The sequence below is a fragment of the Ctenocephalides felis genome, unplaced genomic scaffold, assembly GCF_003426905.1.
Source record: "Ctenocephalides felis isolate EL2017-DRISC unplaced genomic scaffold, ASM342690v1 CF-g0.4_SCAFFOLD_01886, whole genome shotgun sequence".
In the NCBI taxonomy this organism is placed as follows: Eukaryota; Metazoa; Arthropoda; class Insecta; order Siphonaptera; family Pulicidae; genus Ctenocephalides; species Ctenocephalides felis.
The window spans coordinates 129,733,850-129,739,853 of NW_020538040.1; the positions used below are offsets into that span (position 1 = coordinate 129,733,850).

General features: G+C 30.4%; 5 non-coding genes across 5 annotated transcripts; all 5 read right to left on the minus strand.

Moving 5' to 3' along the window:
• Nucleotides 1–565: 565 nt before the first annotated feature.
• Nucleotides 566–637, minus strand: Trnaa-ugc. The gene has a single exon. It is a non-coding gene; the product is annotated as a tRNA-Ala (tRNA).
• A 96-nt stretch (nucleotides 638–733) lies between these two features.
• Nucleotides 734–805, minus strand: Trnaa-cgc. Its single transcript has one exon. It is a non-coding gene; the product is annotated as a tRNA-Ala (tRNA).
• A 259-nt stretch (nucleotides 806–1,064) lies between these two features.
• Nucleotides 1,065–1,136, minus strand: Trnaa-cgc. Its single transcript has one exon. It is a non-coding gene; the product is annotated as a tRNA-Ala (tRNA).
• Nucleotides 1,137–1,400: 264 nt separating this feature from the next.
• Nucleotides 1,401–1,472, minus strand: Trnaa-ugc. The gene has a single exon. It is a non-coding gene; the product is annotated as a tRNA-Ala (tRNA).
• Nucleotides 1,473–1,976: 504 nt separating this feature from the next.
• On the minus strand, nucleotides 1,977–2,048 carry Trnaa-cgc. Its single transcript has one exon. It is a non-coding gene; the product is annotated as a tRNA-Ala (tRNA).
• Between the last annotated feature and the right edge of the window lie 3,956 nt (nucleotides 2,049–6,004).

The window sequence follows — 6,004 nt, forward strand, 5'->3', positions numbered from 1 at the left end:
TAATGATTCAAACAATATTTTAAGTGTTGACGGTGTGGTTGTATTTCGAGGAAGGCAGGAACCGCTGGGCCAACGGTTTTGAAAGTTTGAAAATCGAATTTTCGATTGTTTCAAATTTTCGAAAAAATTTAAAAAATTTCAAAGTTGACAAAAAAATCAATTACTTTCAGAATTTAAAAAAAATTCAAGATTTTCAAAAGTTTCCAACTTTTCAAAAAAAAATTGAAATTATCAAACATTTCAAAAAAGTACTTTATTTCAAATTTTTTGAACAACTATTTTTTTTTATTTGAATAATTCAGTCGTTTTCAATATAAAAAAATCGATTAAATTTGATCATAATTTTTTATGAAATAAGAGTACTCGAATGCTTTCATTTTCTATCGGCACAATGCCATGCATAACTCTGCTTTTGCATTACAATTATAAAAAAAGCCCAACATTATTCACCAGATTCTAAGATTACAAATTCGAAGTTTGTCGTTAAATATTATTATAAACTTTCAACTTTCAACATTCATAGTTTATTTATGTATTTATAATTTTTGAGTGCATAAAAACGTTCTGGGGAAACTGGGATTCGAACCCAGGAGTTCCCGCATGCAAAGCGGACACTCTACCCCTGAGTTACACCCCCTTCGAAATAAAATATAATTTTCCGATTTGGATGAAATATGCAGTTTATTTATATAGCTATAATTTTTAAGATATTTTAACGCGTATAAAAAATATGTGGAGGAGCTGGGATTTGAACCCAGGACTTCCCGCATGCGAAGCGGACACTCTACCCCTGAGTTACACCCCCTTCGAAATGAAACATAATTCTCGGATTTGGATGAAATATACAGTTTATTTATATAACTATAATTTTTTTAATATTTTAACGCGTATAAAAAAGACTTGGATGAGCTGGGATTTGAACCCCAGGACCCCGCATGCGAAGCGGACACTCCCCTGAGTTACACCCCCTTCGAAATAAAATTTAAATTTCGGATTTGGATGAAATATACATTATTTTATATAACTATAATTTTTAAGATATTTTAACGCGTATAAAAAAGATTCGGAGGAGCTGGGATTTGAACCCAGGACTACCCGCATGCGAAGCGGACACTCTACCCCTGAGTTACACCCCCTTCGAAATAAAATTTAAATTTCGGATTTGGATGAAATATACATTATTTTATATAACTATAATTTTTAAGATATTTTAACGCGTATAAAAAAGGTTCGGAGGAGCTGGGATTTGAACCCAGGACTTCCCGCATGCGAAGCGGGCACTCTGCTCCTGAGTTACATCCCCTTCGAAATGAAACATAATTCTCGGATTTGGATGCAATATACATTTTTTTTAATATAACTATAATTTTTAAGATATTTTAACGCGTATAAAAAAGATTTGGAGGAGCTGGGATTTGAACCCAGGACTTCCCGCATGCAAAGCGGACACTCTACCGCTGAGTTGCACCCCCTTCGAAATGAAACATAATTCTCGGATTTGGATGAAATATACAGTTTATTTATATAACTATAATTTTTTAAATATTTTAACGCGTATAAAAAAGACTTGGAGGAGCTGGGATTTGAACCCAGGACTTCCCGCATGCGAAGCGGACACTCTACCCTGAGTTACACCCCCTTCGAAATACAATTAACAATTCGCGGATTTGGATGAAATATACATTATTTTATATAACTATGAGTTACATCCCTTCGAAATGAAACATAATTCTCGGATTTGGATGCAATATACATTTTTTTTAATATAACTATAATTTTAAGATATTTTAACGCGTATAAAAAAAATTTGGAGGAGCTGGGATTTGAACCCAGGACTTCCCGCATGCAAAGCGGACACTCTACCGCTGAGTTGACACCCCTTCGAAATGAAACATAATTCTCGGATTTGGATGAAATATACAGTTTATTTATATAACTATAATTTTTTAAATATTTTAACGCGTATAAAAAAGACTTGGAGGAGCTGGGATTTGAACCCAGGACTTCCCGCATGCGAAGCGGACACTCTACCCCTGAGTTACACCCCCTTCGAAATAAAATTAAAATTTCGGATTTGGATGAAATATACATTATTTTATATAACTATAATTTTTAAGATATTTTAACGCGTATAAAAAAGATTCGGAGGAGCTGGGATTTGAACCCAGGACTTCCCGCATGCGAAGCGGGCACTCTGCTCCTGAGTTACACCCCCTTCGAAATGAAACATAATTCTCGGATTTGGATGAAATATACAGTTTATTTATCTTCTCTTAATGCCAGCATTTGAAGGAGCTGGGATTTGAACCCAGGATTTCCCGCATGCGAAGCGGACACTCTACTCCTGAGTTACACCCCCTTCGGAGTAAAACATTGTTTTAGCATTTAAATGTGCAAATCATGTCGAAAAATGAATGCAATGTTATTGCGATATTAATGTTTGAGCGTGTACATAATATTGTTTATGGAAAAAAGACCATCTAGCACACACAAAACAATATTTCGTAATATTAAAACTTAAACTAAAAAAGAAATTAAAATTTCTTCTAAGAATAATAAAATGTCACAAACTTCCAATTGATTGTCAAGATAATGATTGCCCTGCCAGCAATAGAAAAACCAAAAGCTTTATAAATTCTGTGATCTAGATGAAGTCATCTCTTCCACCAAACGAAATTTTAAAGTAACGTGGGCGGGAGAAGCAGGGACGTGTACGGCTACTACTACCATTTCCAGAGACTCGGCTAAGATGGTTGCCTTATTGCCACAGATTATCACATACCCATCCAAGTGCACTGCAAAGATAAAAGAAAAAGACGAGAAGGAAAAAGACCACGCAGACACTAAAATGGTAGAAGAGGACACTGAAGTGCCAAATGCAATCCTCCAGGCGGAAGGTTATCAACTCGATTGTGGTAGATTTCCTATACAACAGAGTATACAAATTGACAAGCATTATTTTCTTTAAGTTCAATAAACATAATTCGTATCATGTCAAATAACGAAATACCCTTTATTTGTTTAGATAATTTTTCATGTTAATATTTGCATTAAGATAACATAAGTTTCATAGCTAGTTGTAAGTAGCATTTTGCTTTACGGCAAGTCGCGTGAACTTCCCGACATGTGTAAATACTCGACATCGATAAAATGTTCAACTGTTTATTTTGAAAACTAGTGGTGTATGGTATCGTGTTTTGGAAAATTGCTGGAACTTCCCGTATCAAAAATTGTTTTTTTTAAGTATTTTTTTTAAACTTTGAAAAAATGATTTTTGAGAATATAAAGATTTTTTTATATTCTGAAATATTTTGGAAATTTAGATTTCTTTCAAAGCAATAAGCGTCGTGTCGCAGTCTAATGAACAAAGAATGTTACGGAACCCATATAAATGTTAACAAAATTTATACATATTATTAAAATCTCTATAAAATATCTGATAATTTAATGTGCGTGTGTCTAATGATAATTTTTGATCGCCAAATAGCATTTTTGGCTTTTCTCATCCGATCTCCAAAACCGCTAAACCTGTTTTCCCAAAAATTTAATCAGTCTTTTATTTAATCAAATTCAAGTAAAACGTTTTTTGAATTATTAAAATCGGACACTCCGTTCCTTAAAAACTTATTTACCGTTTTTAGAACTTTTTACCCCGTATCTTTGAAACATCTTGCTTGCCAATCAAAAGGAATCGAATGTTTTTCAATCATTCAAATTGGTTGAACCGTGTTTCCGAAATGGTCGACAAAAATTTGTATCCGAACACGCATAAATCTATTTTTTCTAAAGTATGCCAAAATGTTCAGAAACCTCTGCAACTTCAAGATATATAAAAAATTTCATCCTCGATTTTTGTGCGTTTACTATAACTTATCCTACGGGAAGTTAATAAAGACTTCACTTTCATTAAATAAAGTTTGCAGTTGGTCTTTGAAATATACTTATAATATTTGTATACAGGGCCGGATTTAGAAATTTGGCGCCCAAAAATTTCGAAATATGAAAAAAAAGTTTTTTTAAATTCAATTTTTATCATTTTTCAAAAAATTTTAATGATTTTTATAAAATGCAATTTTCAGTACGGAAAGTTTCAGTAAGTTGCCGTAAGGCACAATGCCATGCGTCACTAATTTAATTTTTTTCGGCGCTATGAGCTTGGAAGTGCACAAATTCGTCATCTTAAGAGGGCTCGAGATCTGAAGAACGTATTTTTCTTAAACTTTCAACTCACTTACGAATCTTTATATTAGCCAAATTGCCAAATTTTGCATTGTATTTGCATGAAGTTTTGTTAATTATATTTCTTGAAATTAAAAATGTTATTAAAAAAAGAGTTAATTATATGGTAAAGAATTTTCTTCTCACTATCCAAATTTTGCCGCCCCTGAAAATTTGCAGCCCTGGGCAGTAGCCCCGACTGCCCCTACTGTAAATCCAGCACTGTATATATAGGTATATATACATGTATAATAGAACACTTGAATAAATTGAAAATATATTTTGATTTTAAAATTTAATTGCATCTTTAGTATATATAATTTCATACCAAGTATGTACACAAATTTTTCATGTAGCCATTTTTTATTTTTTTATAAATCACAATATGTCTACATAGAAAGACATTGAGTAATTATTTTGACAAATAACATAGAATTTCAAAAGGAAAACCCAGAGGTTCACTTTATATTAATGTACTAAATTATGACTTAATTAAAATTAGGTATATGTATTCATATAATCACTATAATCATTCCAAAAGATATTCAAAATCTTTTAAGACTTAATTTATTTGATTATTTTCTTCAAAAATCCAAATGTAAATAAACAATGACAGGTTATCTGTGATTTTGCCAACACTAGCGCTATCAATTGCCTAATACCCAAAACTATTTATTGATAAGATAACAACCAAAGATAAATGATTTTTGGATTTTATCATTGATAACAATCTATGATAAAAATATAAGATTTGAATTTGAATATGTAGGTAACGACATAGAGTATAACGGGTAACGATTTATATTGTTTTGGCGCCTTTTTGCCCCCATAAAAGCTGGCACAAAAACCATGTTAAGTCATTTTGTGTTGGGACCTCGTGGTGATACTACAGTGAATGGTAAGTCATTTATAATAATTAATATTATTCTAAAACTTTTTTCAAGTAATTTCTAAAAAAAATGTCATATATTCAGTTTCTTGAATATATGATTTATGCATGGTGTTTGCTTGCGTTTTGATTTATTTAATTTTATTTAGTGAATTATACTGTTCATTATTTATATAAATCGGTATATGTTATTTTTTATATTTCAAAATAATTTTTGCCAACGAGTTGCTGTTTGAAATAACTCTTCGGCCAAAATTATATTAAAATATAGAAAATGATGTAAATCCAATAATATAAATAAAAACGGTTTTCAATTTTTTTTTAATTATAATTCCATAAAAATAAATCAAATCAAAGCGCAAGTACATACATATGTAAATATATGTATGTACACATGTATCTAATGTATATTTTATATTATATAAATATAAATAATTCCAACTGTAGAATTTAGGTATGATTTTATGACAATTTAATATAATTTATTTGAATATACATTTTGATTTAAATATTGAATTATTAAATGACAAATAGAAATAAGAACATATACAGTATATGTATAAATTTTATTGAGTCTTATAACATAATAATTGTACAATTGTACAAAATCATTTTAATTGAATATGGCTAATATATTTGACTACAAAGTCAATAATAATGAAAAAAAGATCAGAATTAGAAAACTATTACAACATTAAAATTTATATGTTGGAATTATTTGCAATTGACTTGTTATAATTATTTAATGTAGTTGTTTAATTAATTTTTAATGTAGTTCGTTTCTTTTCAGATTTTATACAGTGTCAACAGTGTTATGTGCAGTGAATAATAGCGTCGGAGGCTTATTGTGCATTAAACTTTTTTTCATATTAACTGTAACTTAGTTTATTTGATATA